The sequence below is a fragment of the Manis javanica genome, chromosome 2 (assembly GCF_040802235.1).
Source record: "Manis javanica isolate MJ-LG chromosome 2, MJ_LKY, whole genome shotgun sequence".
Lineage (NCBI taxonomy): Eukaryota > Metazoa > Chordata > Mammalia > Pholidota > Manidae > Manis > Manis javanica.
In genome coordinates this window covers 124,019,642-124,036,646 of record NC_133157.1, presented here as the reverse complement: position 1 = coordinate 124,036,646, position 17,005 = coordinate 124,019,642, and the positions used below count along the sequence as shown (strand labels likewise).

The 17,005-nt window shown below is 40.7% G+C and overlaps 1 protein-coding gene across 7 annotated transcripts in view; it reads right to left on the bottom strand.

Annotated features, from left to right (window-relative positions):
- The window catches only part of USP6NL (USP6 N-terminal like), a 317,648-nt gene that overhangs the window by 232,926 nt on the left and 67,717 nt on the right, over positions 1-17,005 (bottom strand). The window contains exon 1 of one of the 7 annotated variants that reach the window (XM_073229326.1): positions 875-1,352. The exons of 2 other annotated variants lie outside the window; for them this stretch is intronic. The gene's annotated coding sequence lies outside the window, so the exon portion shown is untranslated. 4 more of the 7 variants (XM_073229330.1, XM_073229323.1, XM_037001214.2 and 1 more) reach the window with 4 other exon arrangements.

The following is a 17,005-nucleotide window of genomic DNA, read 5'->3' as shown; positions in this document are numbered from 1 at the left end:
CGCGAAGGCGCACACATTTCCAGGCTCTCCAAATCTCTCGTTCACCCATCCTCCCCTGGTCCGGTCGAAACAAGTTCCGCGGCACAAAGGCAATAATTTAAAAAACGAAGATTGCCTGAGTCCTGCCCACTTGGACTAAGGACGCAACTGAAACTTGCAAGGGAGACACGTCTCCCGGGTACCGAAACTTGCTCAGGGGGGAGGGGAAGGCAGCGGTCCCCCAGGATCTGGCTGACCGCGGCCCTTTCTACGAGCCCCCACGACCGGCCACCAGGGTGCCCCGCGCGCAGCCCGGGCAGACCCTCCCGCACGTCCCCAGCGGCCCCCACCCGGCGCCCGCAAACCTGCCAATCACACCGCAGAGCCCCACAATCCAGGTTCCAGCGGGAGCCGGACGGCGCCGCACACGCTTCCGGAGCCGGGCCCCTCGCGGGCTGAGGGGACGCGGCGGCTGAGTCCACCTCCCCCGGGTCCGGGAATGGCGGCGTCCGGCTCCCCGGGGCCAGCTCAGAGTCCCTGCCCGGGAGGACAGCCGGGAGCCCGCCGCGCCGGCCGGTCGCTCGCCGTGGGGAGCGAGGAAATGAAGTTACCTCTGGACGGTCCCGTCGGCGGAGGCTGTAGCAGGGGACTGAGGGGGCAGTCCGCGAGGCCGAGCAGGTCTCCGCGCGGCGGCGGCTACCGCAGTGCCCTCCACCCCATTGTTTCCCTTCCAAGAGGATCCCGGCGAAGCCGAGCCCGGGAACCAGGAAGTTCCCCGGCGCGACACCTCCTGCCGCCGCTATGGAAACGGCCCCCGCCTCCCAGGGCGGCTCGCCCGGGACCCCGCCTCCTCGCCTCCGGCCCCGCCCGCCTCACCGGCCGCCGCCACCCTTACCGCTGCGGCCGCGGCCGCCGCCATTTTTGCGCGGCCCTGGCGGCCCCTTCCCGACGGCACGTGCGCGCCGCTCCCGCGTTCCCGCCGCCCGCGGGGGCGCGCTTCCAGGGCTGCTGTCTGCGCACGCCTATCCCCAGGATCCGCAGCTGGGAGCCGGCTCCTGCCCCCCACCAGACGCCGAGGGAGGGCGCCTGGGCAGGACTGGAGACCAGGCCCTGGAACGCGGCTTCAAGGCACTGCACGAAAAGGACTTAAGGTGGTGTCCAGTTCACAGGTTAAGAGATGGCTGAGCTCAGGCCAGGGTCGGTGGACCAGTGGCCAAGAGCTTGGTCTCTGCAGCCAGGTTGCCTGGCTGGCGGAACTTGGACACGCTATTTAATTTTCTGCATGCCTCGGTTTCTTCATCTGTAAGGTGGCCTAATAACAGTACCTGCTCCATAGGGTCATTACCGGGAAAAAGTGAGAGCTCGGTACTAAATGCAAAATAAATCATTTGTTCAATAAAATGTCATAGCTTCTGAGAAAAGTCAGATTTCTGTCACTTTTAAGAACTTAGGTGTTCAAATCAGCTCTAAATAGGCTACTGTGTAAAATCTCATTGCTACTTGAAACTTCTCAAACGTTCATCTTCTGTCCCATCTTTCTCTAGGTCAGCTTTCCTTTTTTATATCATGAAAATTGTCAAGAGTTTTCATCTCCAGAGTCTTCCATAGGAGGTGCCATAAAAAGATGAATTATGTAAACTTTCCAACACTGTAATTAGCTGACAGTAAAATGATTTATTCAATAGAAGCTAGAAAAATTGGTGTGCAAATGACAAAGGCTTCCTGTCCTTGATTCCAGGAACTAGAATTACTAAAGCTGGCAACTCTGCACGGTTCTTTTCTCTCTTTTCCAGCTGGTGAAAAGTGACACCAAGAAACTGGGTACTGGATGCAGGTGAGACAGAAGGGGTGGAAAGCGGAGGCAGGGTCTCAGGCTACTCAGAAGAATACAAACTTTAACAACTGGGCATTAGATTCTGTTCTTAGATGGTCTCCAAGGCTCCTTCTAGTTCACAAGTGTTGTGATCATATTTATACACTTGAAGAAAATACAAATTTACCCTTAACTTTGGGTCTTCATTAATTTAAACCAGATTGGTGAAGACTAGTCTATTTTTCTGATCCTGATCCAAAAATGGCATAGTTTGATACATGAAATGGGGCAAAAACACATTCAGAAGTTGGCGGGACACAGGCAACTTTTTCAACATGCAAACACTTCTTTGGAAGTTATGGAATGCTCTGATTAGTGATAACCCAGATTGGGATGTTCTGAGTTTCTGAAAGGCAGGAGCCCCACTGGATAAGCAGATTGCTCTGTGCACGGCAGGGCCTCAATAAATTTTTACTGAATTAAACTGCCATGTTTGTGGTTGAGGTCTCATTGCTTAAGGAAACCTGGAGAACCACAGACACACACAAGAGATGTTACTCAAGGGACATCACTGCAAACATCACAAACAAGAACTTTACATCACTCATCAATGAATTAATCAGATTTGGGGATGAACAACCCTGGCCACAGGCTTATTTGGCAAAATGAAGTGGATATTTCAGATATATTTTACCATAAATTATATGGGTAATTTTTAAAAACTTTATTTTGGACCTAATTCTGTGCACCATTGACTCAATTTTATACTTCAGTAATAGCACTGACTCTATAATTAAAGTTCAGAAATCCCCACATTTCTCCCAAGCCAAAGTGTTGCCAGTGGGTTGTGTTACCTCAGTATAAAACCTGTATTTGTTAGCTGTAACTTCAGGGGCTTGCCATAATTTTTTATTATTAAGCATCTCGGAGGTATTATTAAACTTTAAACACAGATTTTTATATATCCTCAGTGCAGTGCCTGACACATAGTAGGCATTCAAATTCATTTATCTATGGCATATATGATAAATGACATACATTTATCAAACACAGATTTTACGTACGTGATTTCCAAAGATACAGAATCAGTTTTCCTCTAAACCAGGGTTGGGCAAGAGGAAAGAGAATGAACATGAAAGCAGCCATAGACAGATGTCAAAGAATGAGTGTGCCCGTATTCCATTAAAATTTTACTTATGGAAACATGTGGGTTTGACCCACAGGGCTGTATTTTACCAACCCCTAAATAATTATATTTCATTATATTCACTCCAACATGAAATGCCAAATACTATAATATCCTTTGAGGAAAGGGTGAAAGTTTGAGATCAATAAAGCACCAAAAAGTAAAAAGACATGTGAAGTAACAGTTTGTGTTCCCAACACAAATTTCACAAATACCAAAGCTTTAGAACTACATCTCATGTATTATAATGGAGTAAGATAGATTAGATGGATATTTGCATTTCATTTTTACAAAAGTTATGCATTGTGATAATGAAAATACTTTAAATGTTGCCAAAGGGAAAAGTACATGCTGAAATTCCCCACAGGATGCCATAATAACTAAGGCCAGAAGTATGATTTGTGGTGAGAACATAAAAATGTAGTACACAGAAAAATTCTCTAAAGCAAATCATCCATCCTTCACTATCATCTTCAGAATGTGGATAAAAGGGTACATCTTTAGAGTCTTCTGTAAATTGAGAATTCAATTGAAATGTGAACCCATGGCTACTTGATCCATTTACTTTTTTTTAATAGGGGTGAGCTCCTAAGAGGGATTTTTTTTTTAATAAAGCTGTGGAAAGCCTTGCAGTGCACATTTCTATCCTCACCAACAGAGTACTTTCTGAAATTTCATAAGGAACCAATGTTCTTCTATTGATCAAGAAAGTCAGCTCCAAAGCAAAGTCACTGGCTTATAATTGTTCTTCATTGTTGAAAAAATCAGACCCATCAACAGCTGTGTACCCAGTGTAAATAAAAAAACAATGGGTAACCAGCAACTACATTCATATTAAAGAGTTACCCTTTGGCTTAATAGAGAAATGATTAATTGCAGAACAATGAAAAAGAGTCCATGGAAAGACTATGAACCATGAAGCTTTAGCCAAGATGTTGTGTACACAGTTACTAATAACTATCTGAACTTGTTTATTCATTGGTGTACTTGGTTTTTTCTGTCTCCCTGTCTTAAGAATGTACATGCCATGAGACTGGGAAATTTAATCTGTCTTCTTCCTAACTCTATCCCTTGGTCCAGATCAGTGTATGATATAGAATCAGGTCTTTATAAATAATCGTAGAAGAAATGAAGGAAGAGACAAAGTGAATGAGAGAGGGGAGAATGAAGCAAGGACAAAAGATGTACAAATACCCATTTTTTTCTGGGAAGAAATTTCCTAACTACTTTTCTCATATGATCAAAAAGATCTGTGACCAAAAAAAAAAAAATGTAGAAATGACTGGTTTTTTACTACAAAGGCTGCCTCTCATTTTCTCCTTCACTCTTTTGCTCCCGAGCCATCCTGCTCCTGATTACATATCCAAATGGTTATCATGGTTTGCCAGACATCTATAATGATGCTTTACCATTTGAAAAGTGTCTCATTATATTTTTGTAGCTTTGGAGAATTTCTTCTGCCTGCTCAACTTAGAGTTGCCATACTTCGACTCTCCATTTGGCTGCCTTTCAGATGTCATGCCATTTCTTTATTTTTCTTATTTAGGCCTCATCAAACAGAGTTGAGTTTAAAAGTATCATACTTAAAAAATTGAAAACAGTTTCAAGGCATTTTTGTCTCCATTTTAGGATAATAAACTTTTGACTCTGTTTATGTTTTTCATTTAACTTTTAAACTCTTGTGCACATAAATGTATATAAGTTGTGTGATAGTTAATTTCCAAAGCTGGTACCCCAATGAACCATGCATGCCTCCAACATTCACAACCTTTGATATTACTGTCCTCTTGAATCTGGGCTAGTCCTGCAGCTCACTTTGGACCAGAAGGATAGGGTGGCAGTGATGCTGAATGATTTCTAAGGCTAGATCATAAGAAGTCTTGCAACTTCCACCTGGGTCTCTGAAGTACTTACCCTTAGTGCACTCCCTTCCTGAATGCAGCCGCCATGTTGGAAGAAGCCCAAGCCACATGGAGAGACCACATATAGGTGGTCTGAATGTCAACCTTTGCTAGGTCCCCAGACAACAGCCAGCATCAACTGCTAGCCATACACGGAAGCCATCTTGGATGTCCAGCACAGTCAAGCTTTCAGATATCTTGAGCCCCAACAGTGTAACACATGAAAAACCCCAGGTGAGGATGTCTCCAGTGAATCAGTCAACCCATGGAATCATGAGAGCAATAATAAATTGTTGTTTTAAGTCTTTGGGTTTAGGGTGGTTTGTTACCTACCTATAGATACCTGAAATAAATAGTTAAAAAATAAAGTGCTAAAGCTATATGTAACTGTGTTTTAGCTAAAACCTTAATAAATAACTTTATCAAAATCAACAGAAACACCGCATAGAAGAACAAGGCAAACTGTAACAGATGCTAAGTTATTCCAGGGCATGGTGTTGAGTACTAAGTTACTGATTTTGTCTCGTTCTTTCCTTTGAGGTGGGGTGATAGTCTGGGCATTGTGAAACAGCATGATGACCTTAACCTTTTGGTGTCTGCAAAGTAAATACACGTGCAATATATTTGCCTTAAACAGACATGAAATAAGTCCTTGACCACATGCTTTGGCTAAAAAAGGAAAAGAGTGGTCACAAGTAGCCAAACCAAACACAATTCAAATGAAACAATAGATGGAAAAAAACACATATGTATTTTATCTACTCAGCTTCTCTTTTCTGTTTGTTAATACTTCATGAAAATTACAGGACCATAATTCCTAATCTGCAGTTTTGAAATCCACAAAGTTCTGAAAATGAAGAGCTTTTCTTTCTAAGTTTGGCACCTAAACTCATTTGGTAGCAACTGAATTTTCCTTTGGCTATTTATGGTCTTTATTTAATCTAATATGAACATTCATGACATTGCAGAACTATTAATAAGTTTGATTACAAGGTCCTGTCCCAGGTCCCACTCATGTGGCCGCACAAGCAACATGCAATATTTGTCTGCATTGCCCTTCCAGAAATCGAAATTTCTAAATTCCAAAACACTTATGATTTCAGAAGTGGACTTTATTAGAGACCTGAAGTTAACTTTTTGTGCAGGGGAAAGGGTGAGATAGCATGGAGGCATTGAACACTCTCTGGATTCAGGGAGCCTGAATTCAAGTCCCCACATCAGAGAGCTGGGTTAGTGAATAACCCTCTGCCTCAGTTTCCTCCTCTGCATATTGAAAATAGTAATAGAAACTACCTCACAGGATTCTTAAGAAAGCTAAATGAGAATGTACATGTGAAATGCAGAGCCCAAAGACTAGGAGTTAACACTCAACAAATGTTAACTCTTATATTATTAATGTAAGCTTTTTATAAACTCAAAAAAACTCATAATATCTCAGTCAGGGTTCAGTTAGGAAAAAAGAAACTACTCAAGGTACTATCAGCAGGAAGACATTTAATACAGGGAATCAGATATGCACAAAGTATTTGGAAAGAGCAGCTAATGAAGCTTGAGAGGGGACCACCACTACATTCAGGTTATCCCACACTAGCTGTGAACCCCACCAGCTGTCAGGAAGCTGCTGCACCCAGAATCAGAAACTATAGGAAATGACAGGAAAACACTGCCAATGTCATAGCTGCCTTGCAGATTTGAAGCTGGTGACTATCAGGGGCATTCTTTGGAGTCAAGCTTCAGTGCAAAATTTTATGCCTGTCACATCCTCATGTCAGCTACAGCCAATGGAGGCAGAATGACATGTTCCTTGTGCCACCCAAACCCCATGGAGCCCTCTCACTGGCAGAACCTAACCCTTAACAGAAATACACTGGCAAGGGGCTCTGGGAAATGCAGCCCTTGCAATACAGATGATATCTAACATGAATAATTTAATAGTCATAATTTACATTTGTAAAGCACTTGTCATGAAAGCTCTGTGAAGTGGGTGAGAACTGCAGCACAGAGGGACTTAGTGATTTATCCAGAGTCACATGAGCAGTGAAAGACTCAGACCCTCATATTCCAAATCTGGAATTTGTTTCTTTATGCCACTGTATCCTGCTTAATCATCTGTGTTCTACTTTTCCCCAGAAATCTTCATGCCACTTATATTTTTATTTACTTATTGGTTTTCCTTAAGCTCACATACACTTCTACTTGAATCAATTTTAAGAGGACATTGTGCATCACTATCTAAATTATAATGCAAATCCCTAAAGTAGAAAGCAGGTGTCACATAATTTAAATGGAAATTAAAAGGAAAAATAAACACACTGGGGGAGAGGATTAAAGATGGTGGCATGAGAAGTGAGACAGAGGCTTGCTCCTAAAACCACATATAATAGGAAAATATAATTAATACAACTAATCCTGAAAGAGCAACAGGAAAGAGGGCTGCACAAGACTGCATACACCTGGAGAAAAGAATAAGCCTCATGGAACAGGATATCATACCAAAGCCATGGTCCGGTGGGAACCAAGCCCTTCCGCAACCCCAGCTCAGTGGCAGGAGGAAGAGAAACGGAGTGGGGAGGGAGAGGAGGCCTGGGACTGCTGAACATGTAGCTCTTGAAATCTGCTTTGGGAGCACAAACCTACATTTCATGGTGCTCTCATGATTAGGGGGGTTGAAAAGATAAAACAAGCAGAATACCTGGAGAGACTGAGATTCCAGCTGCTTGTGGAAAGCAGAAATTCATATATCACTGCTCTGGGACAAATGAAAGACAGGCAGTCTGAGAGACTTCCTAACAACAACAGGGCTGCTGAAGGCACAGGGTCTGCACAGAGCTTGCTGCTCAGGAGAAAGGACAGGTAAACAAAATTGTCTGGGTGCACTCTGCCCAGCAGGTTGGGAACTTTCAGGATCTTCAGGTGCTCTAGTGCCCTGGCTGGCAACACAGCTCCAATGCCCACCTCCATGATAAGCAGCCTACTGTGCCTTTCCCCAGCCAGGCCCACCTGGCTCACAAACCAGCAAACACTACACTGGTGATAGGCCAGCAAGACAGAAGCCCTGTCTACAGCAGCTACAAATGCAAACCATAGAGGCTTATACTTGAGTGCTCGGCCCACTGGTTCTGGCAGTAGAGACCGACATAGCACCCAGGAAGCAGGAAACAGCTCCTTCCTCCCCACCCCCAGGCACCAAGACCACTCCCCTGTGACCACCAACATCACTGCAGCGGCTGTGCAGCTCCAGAGACTACAGCTGATGGACACTAGAGGGTGCCACGTACAAACATGAAATGTCAAAACAATCTGGTTCAAACAAAAATACCACAAACACCAGAAAAAGGGCCAAATGAAACTGAACTCACCAATCTTCCTAAAAGAGAGTTCAAAATAGAAATCATTAACATGCCTGTGGAGGTACAAAAAAATATTCAAGAAGTTAGGAATGAATTCCAATTGGAGATCCAATCATTATGGAACGCAGTATGAGAAACTAAACAAACAATGGAATGTTGTAAAGGCAGTTTACATACAGTGGAGGAGACAATAAATGAACAAGAAATTAGAGAAGAGGAATACAAAGAAGCTGAGAAACAGAGAGAAAAAATGATCTCTAAGAATGAAAGACTATTGAGAGACCTGTGTGACCAATCTAAATGGAACAATATTTACATTATAGGGATACCAGAAGAAGAAGAGAGAGAAAAAGGTATAGAAAGTGTCTTTGAGGGGGTAATTTCTGAAAACTTCCCCAGTCTGGGGAAGGAGATAGTCTCTCAGGCCATGGAGGTGCACAGATCTCCCAACATAAGGGACCCAAGGAAGACAACACCAACACATATAGCAATTAAAAGGGCAAAAATAAAGGATAAGGACAGACTATTAAAAGCATCCAAAGAGAGAAATAAGATAAGATACAAGGAAAGCCCATCAAGCCATCATCAGACTTCTCAAAAGAAGTCTTACAGGCCAGAAGGGAGTGGCATGATGTATTTAATGCAATGAAACAGAAGAGCCTTGAACCAAGAATATTTTATCCAGTAAAATTATCATTTACATTTGAAGGAGGGATTAAACAATTTTCAGATAAGCAAAAGCTGAGAGAACTTACCTCCCACAAACTGTCTCTACAGTGTATTTTGGAGGGACTGCTATAGATGGAAGTGTTCCTAAGGTTTAATAGCTGTCACCAGAGGTAATAAAACCACAGTAAAGAAAGTAGAACAGTTACTTACTAAGCAAATGCAAAATTAAATCAACTATCCCCAAAGTCAATCAAGGGATAGACAAAGAGTACAGAATATGATACGTAATATATAAATAAAAGAGGAGGAAGAAAAAGGAGGAGAAAAAAAGAACCTTTAGATTGTGTTTGTAATAGCATGTTAAGTTAGACAATTATATAATAAGGAAGTTAACTTTGAACCTTTGGCAACCACAAATCTAAAGCCTGCAATGGCAATAAGTACGTACCTATCGATAATCACCCTAAATGTAAATGGACTGAATGCACAAATCAAAAGTCACTGAATGGATAAAAAAACAAGACCCATCTATATGCTGCCTTTAAGAGACTCACTTTAAACCCAAAGACATACACAAACTAAAAGTGAATGGATGGAAAAAGATATTTCATGCAACTAATAGAGAGGCAAAAGCAGGAATTGCAGTACTTGTATCACACAAGTGTATGACACAAAATAGATGTCAAAATGAAGAAAGTCACAAGAGACAAACAAGGAAATTACATAAGGATAAAGGGGTCAACTCAACAAGAAGATATAACGACTATAAAAATCTATGCACCCAATACAGGAGCACCTACATACATGAAACAAATACTAACAGAATTAAAAGGGGAAATAGAATGCAATGCATTCATTCTAGGAGACTTCAACACTCCACTCACTCCAAATGACAGATCAACCAGACAGAAAATAAGTAAGGACACAGAGGCATTGAACAACACATTAGAACAGATGGACCTAACAGACATCTACAGAACTCTACACCCAAAAGAAGAATATACATTCTTGTCAAGTGCACATGGAACATTTTCAAGAATAGATCATACACTAGACCACAAAAAGACCTCGGTAAATTTAAAAAGATTGAAATTGTACCAACCAGTTTCTCAGACCACAAAGGTATGAAACTAGAAATAAATTATGCAAAGAAAATGAAAAATCCCACAAACACATGGAGGCTTCACAACATGCTCCTAAATAATCAATGGATCAATGACCAAACAAAAACAGAGATCAACCAATATATAGACACAAATAACAACAATAATTCAACACTGCAAAATCTGTGGGACACAGTGAAGGTTGTGCTAAGAGGAAAGTATATTGCAATACAGGCCTACTTCAGCAAAGAAGAACAATCCCATATGAACATTCTAAGCTCACAATTAATGAATCTAGATGAAGAAGAATAAATAAGGTCCAAAATCAGTAGAAGGAGGAACATAATAAAGATTAGAGCAGAATAAATAAAATCGAGAAGAATAAAACAACAGAAAGAATCAATGAAAGCAAGAGCTGGTTCTTCAAGAAAATAAACAAAATAGATAAACCCATAGCCAGACTTAACAAGAAAAAAGGAGAGTCTACACACATAAACAGAATCAGAAATGAGAAAGGAAAAATGACTATGGACACCAGAGAAATACAAAAAATTATTAGAGAATACTATGAAAAATTATAAGCTAACAAACTGGAAAACCTAGACAAAATGGACAACTTTCTCGAAAAATACAGCCTACCAAGGCAGACCTAGAAAGAAACAGAAAATCTGAACAGACCAATTACCAGAAATGAAATTGAATTGGTAAGCAAAAACCTACCTAAGAATAAATCCCCTGGACCAGATGGCTTCACTGCTGAATTTTATTGAACATTTAGTGAAGACCTAATACCCATTCTCCTTAAAGTTTTCCAAAAAGTAGAAGAGGGAATACTCCCAAACTCAGTCTAGGAGACCAGCATCACTCTAATACCAGAACCAGGCAAAAACACCACAAAAAAGAAAATTACAGAGCAATATCCCTGATGAACATAGATGCAAAAATACTCAATAAAATATTAACACACTGAATTAAAAATACATAAAAAAGATTATCCATCATAAAAAAGTAGGATTTATTCCAGTTTGTATATGTACTGGATGCAAGAATGGTACAACATTCAAAAATCCATCCACATAATCCATCACATCAACAAAAAGGAGGACAAAAATCACATGATCATCTCCATAGATGTTGAAAAAGCATTCGACAAAATTCAACATCCATTCATGATAAAAACTCTCAACAAAATGAGTATAGAGGGAAAATACCTCAACATAATAAATGCCATATATGACAAACCCACAGCCAACATTATACTTAACAGCAAGAAGCTGAAAACTTTTCCTTTAAGATCGGGAACAAGACAAGGATGCTCACCCCACTTCTATTCAACATAGTATTGGAGTTCCTAGCCATGGCAATCAGACAACACAAAGAAATAAAAGGCATCCAGATTGGCAAGGAAAAAGTTAAACTGTCCCTCTTTGCAGATGACATGATATTGTACATAAAAAAACCCTAAAGAATCCACTCCAAAACTACTAGATCTAATATCTGAATTCAGCAAAGTTGCAGGATACAAAATTAATATACAGAAATATGTTGCATTTCTATACACTAATGATGAATAGCAGAAGGACAAATCAGGAAAACAATTTCATTCACAAGTGCATCAAAAATAATAAAATACCTAGGAATAAACCTAACCAAGGAAGTGAAAGACCTATACTCTGAAAAGTACAAGACACGCATGAGTGAAATTAAAGAAGATACCAATAAATAGAAACACATCCTGTGCTCATGGGTAGGAAGAGTTAATATTGTCAAAGTGGCCATCCTGCCTAAAGCAATCTACAGATTCAATGCCATCCCTATCAAAATACCAACAGTATTCTTCAATGAACTAGAGCAAATAGTTCTAAAATTTATATGGAACCACAAAAGACCCCAAATAGCCAAAGCAATCCTGAGAAGGAAGAATAAAGTGGGGGGGGGGGATTATGCTCTCCAACTTCAAGCTTTACTACAAAGCCACAGTAATGAAGACAATTTGGTACTGGCACAAGAAAGGAACAATAGACCAATGGAACAGACTAGAGAGCCCAGATATAAACCCAAACATATACGGTCAATTAATATACGGTAAAGGAGCTATGGACATACAATGGGGAAATGATAGCCTCTTCAGCAACTGGTGTTGGCAAAACTGGACAACTCCATGCAAGAGAATGAAACTGGATTATTGTTTAACCCCATACACAAAAGTAAACTCAAAATGGATCAAAGACCTGAATGTAACCCATGAAACCATAAAACTCTTAGAAGACAACATAGACAAAAATCTTCTTAAGATAAACATGAGCAATTTCTCCTTGAACACATCTCCTCGAGCAAGAGAAACAAAAGCAAAAATGAACACATGGGACTACATCAAACTAAAAAGCTTCTGTACGGCAAAGGACCCCATCAACAGAACAAAAAGGCATCCTACAGTATGGGAGAATATATTTGCAAATGACACATCTGACAAGGGGTTAACATCCAAAATATATAAAGAACTGAACACCCAAAAAGCAAATAACCCAACTAAAAAATGGGCAGAGGATATGAAGAGACAGTTCTCCAAAGAAGAAATTCAGATGGCCAAGAGACTCATGAAAAGATGCTCCACATCACTAAGCATCAGGGAAATGCAAATTAAAATTACAGTGAGATATCACCTCACACCAGTAAGGATAGCCAGCATCAAAAAGAACAACAAATGCTGGCGAGCATGCAGAGAAAAGGGAACCCTCCTACACTGCTGGTGGGAATATAAGCTAGTTCAACCATTGTGGAAAGCAATATGGAGGTTCCTCAAAAAACTCAAAATAGAAATACCATTTGACCCGGGGAATCCCACTCCTTGGAATTTACCCAAAGAATACAACTTCTCAGATTCAAAAAGACAGATGCACCCCTATGTTTATTGCAGCACTATTTACAATAGGCAAGATATGGAAGCAATATAAGTGTCCATCAGTAGATGGATGGATAAAGAATTGGTACATATACACAATGGAATACTATTCAGCCCTAAGAAAGAAGCAAATCCTACCATTTGCAACAACATGGATGAAGCTGAAGGATATTATGCTGAGTGAAATAAGCCAGGTGGAGAAAGACAAGTGTCAAATGATTTCCCTCATTTCTGGAGTACAACAATGAAGCAAAACTGAAGGAACAAAATAGCAGCAGACTCACAGACTCCAAGAAGGGACTAGTGGTTACCAAAGGGGAGGGGTGTGGGAGGGCTGGTCGGGACAGAGGGAGATGGGGATTGAGGGGTATTATGTTTTGGACACTTGGTGTGAGGGGTCACGGGGAAAACAGTGTAGCACAGAGAAGGCAAATAGGCACTCTGTGGCATCTTACTACACTGATGGACAGTGACTGCACTGGGGTATGGGTGGGGACTTGATAATAAGGGTCAATGTAGTAACCACAATGTTTTTTCATGTGAAACCTTCGTAAGAGTGTATATCAATAATACCTTAATAAAAAAAAATTTTTTTAAAACCTATTATATTAACACCACTTAGATAGCATTACCCATTGTTACAGTGAAAATGACTAAAAGGTGACCAAAATCTCTGAAAAGAAATTAAATTTCTCACTATGTGAGACAATATTGTTTAAAGGCTTGCCAAGCCCATCTTACCATCAGTAGAATGCATCTCACTCTTTGGGTAACACTGCTTTCTGCAATATCAGTTTTGAAAGAGAATCAGAGTATTTATTAATTCAATTTTGAAAAGTGCTTGGTAGCTGAGTACTAAATGCTCAGGATATTTTGCTCCTACTGACTCATTCACATAAGGTTTTTTCTTGTAGAGATCAAATTCACATCCAATAAAACTAACCATTTCAAACAACTTAGTAGCATTTAGTATATTCATAATGTTGTATAACCATCACCTCTATGTAGGTCCAAAACATTTTGTCACCTTAAAAGGACACTCTGTACCCATTAAGCAGTTACTCTCCATTTCCCCTCTCCTCAGCCCCTGGCTATCACTAATCTGCTTTCCTTCTCTATGGATTTACCCTGGACATTTCATATAAATGAAATCACCAATATGTGACATTCATGTCCGTCTTCTTTCACTTAGCAGAATGTTTTTGGGGTTCACACATACTATAGTATATACAACTTCTTCATTCCTTTTTATGGGTGAATAATATTCCATTGCATGGATGTACTACCATTTGTTGACACATTCAGCCAGGATACTAGACTGCCAGGATATGGGGAAAAGGAACTACAGTTAAAAACACTTAGATTGTCTCCAACTTTTGCCTATTGTGAACAGTGCTGCTGCAAACATGGATATACATGTATTTGGTTCAGTACCTGTTTTTCAGTTATTTTGGATATATATTTAGGATTGGAATTATGAGATCACATAGTAATTCTATGTTTAACTTTGTGAAGAACTGCCAAACTCTCTTACACAATGGCTGAACCATTTTACATTCCCACCAGCAATGCACAAGAGTTCCAGTTCTCCACATACCTGCCAACACTTGCTTTTTCCGGCTTTTTATGATTATAGCTATCCTATGAGTGTGATATGGTGTCTCGTGGCTTTGATTTGCATTTCCCTAATGACTGATGATGCTGAGCATCTTTTCATGTGTTTATTGACCATTCATATATCTTTGGGCAAGTGTCTACGCAAGTCCTTTGCCCACTTTAAAAATTGGATTGCTTGTCTTTTTACTATGGAGTAGTAAGGGTTCTTTATGTGTTCTGACCCTTCTCAGATATACAATTTGCAAATACTTTCTCCTGTTTTGTAGGTTGCCTTCTCATTTTATTGATAATGTCCTTTGATGGACAAAAGTTTTCCATTTTGAAGAAGTCCAATTTATCTACTTTTCCTCTAGATGTTTTGTTTTTAGTGTCATATCTAAGAATCCATTACCAAATCCAAGGTCCTGGGTATTTACTCTTAGCTTCTTCTAGGAGTTTTATGTTTTTAGCTTTTATTTAAGGTTTTTAAGCCACTGACCTAGATTAATTCTATAACCATTGAAATGTATTCACCCTTGACTCATTTAATAAATGGATCTGTTTAACCATGACCATGGATAAATCACTGTACCAGACTGTACAGATATCTGTAGAATATATATATACATATGTATGTTTATTAGTATCTATACTATTTATTAGTATAGTATAGTATTCCTATATACTTATAGGAAAAATGTAAAAAGGCCAGCAGACTGGACCGCCAATTTATGGAGAAAAGGCATTACAGTTAAAAAAGAAGAAAAAAGCCAATTCAAACTGGCCTAAACAATGAGATTCATTCACTCACATCACTGAAAGCTAGAAGAGGGGCTTCATGAGATTCAATGATACGGTCTGGGATCAGCTTCTTTCCCTGCCTTCCTTTGCTCCATTCCACCAAGATGGCTGCCAAGAATTTCCAGGGCTACATGCCTGCTTCCCTCAGTCAGAGCAACCCCAACAAACACCTATCTCTGTCTCAGGCTCTGGTATGAATTAAATCATAGCCCACCCCTGAATCAACATATATGGCCAGGATGTAGGTTTATGTTAATTGCTTTCACACCTGGTTAGCATCAATAATGGAGTTGGGCTTCTCCCCACAAGGTTCTGAAAAGAAAAAGTGGGCAAGTGACAAAGAAAAGAGGAATGGATGGGGAGGCCATTACAATGTTCGCCACAGGTAACCTCAGAGAAGTCTTCACAGAGAAGATGGGCTTTGATCTGGTCAGAGGGAATCAAATAGCAGAGGAGCAAGGAGGTCTCTTTTTTTTTTAAAAAAAGGGGAGTATTCGTCCAATCTGGCTGGACCACTGATGTCAGGTGAAAGTCAGTAATCCTAAGTGGATAATTTGAGAGCATATCATAATGGAGGACTTCAATTGTCTGACAAAGGAGTTTGGACTTAATTCATTAGGCAGCAAAAAGAAAAAGAAAATGACTCCAACTCAATCGTAGACCTAACACTGTCAAGTTAAACTCAAAACAGACACTAGATAATTAAGTTAAATTACCCATAATGTACTTGGATGTTTCCTCCTTTCTTTCCTCCCACACCCTCCTCCCATTCAGCAAACCTCTACAGAGTACTTTCAAAGAGGCAGGACTTGAGAAAAGCTATGAAGTCCCTTAGCCTCCTGTCTTGCCAATGGGTTTCAGCCCCAGGCAAGTTCACTATGGATTCAATGTGACCAAAGAAATGACAGTAGAACGTTCTTTGGGTGAAAGGGTTATACCCAACTTTATTTCCATAGTGGCAGGTCAGTCACTGAAATCCCATCCACTCAGAGTGAGTCTGCCCCTAGCAAGCCAGTTTCTGCCTCTGGGCCTGTCTACCCGCACAGCCATCCCCTGGGCCTCTGTCCTCGGCACTGCCACCACTCCAGCCTCTGCTCTGCTCTCCTGCAGCCATGCAGCCATGCCACCGTGTCGCCCAGAGCACTGGGCAGGGCTCTTTATATAGAGTCAATAACGATGTGTTGCCCACACAAGTGCAGTGAACTAGCCAACCAGGGCCAGGTGAAAATCCTGGCCACAGGAACCTTCATTTTATCCACACTCCCAACTCCCCATCTTTTATTATGTGTCACTCCTTTCTTCCCTGTGTTACCTGAGCTCAGGGTGCATCTGAATAAACACAACTATCTTCCCTAACCCAGAAACTGTAGTTTTTCATTGTCTGAGAAGTGAAACGGCTACCTTAAGAAGTTAGGTTTACTGCCTAAAAGAAAACTTCTAAAAAACAATGAAAGTCACATACTGTATGATCCCAACTAATGGATATTCTGGAAAAAGCAAATCAATGGAGACAGTAAAAAAGATCATGTTTGTCGGGGGCTAGGGGAGGGAAGAATGAATAGGCAGAGCACAGAGGTTTTTTTAGGACAGTGAAGCTACTTTGTATAATGATGGATCCAGTCAAACCCATAGACTGGACACCACCAAGAGTGGCCCCCTAATGTAAACTGGGGACTCTGGGTGATGACAACGTGCCAGCATACTT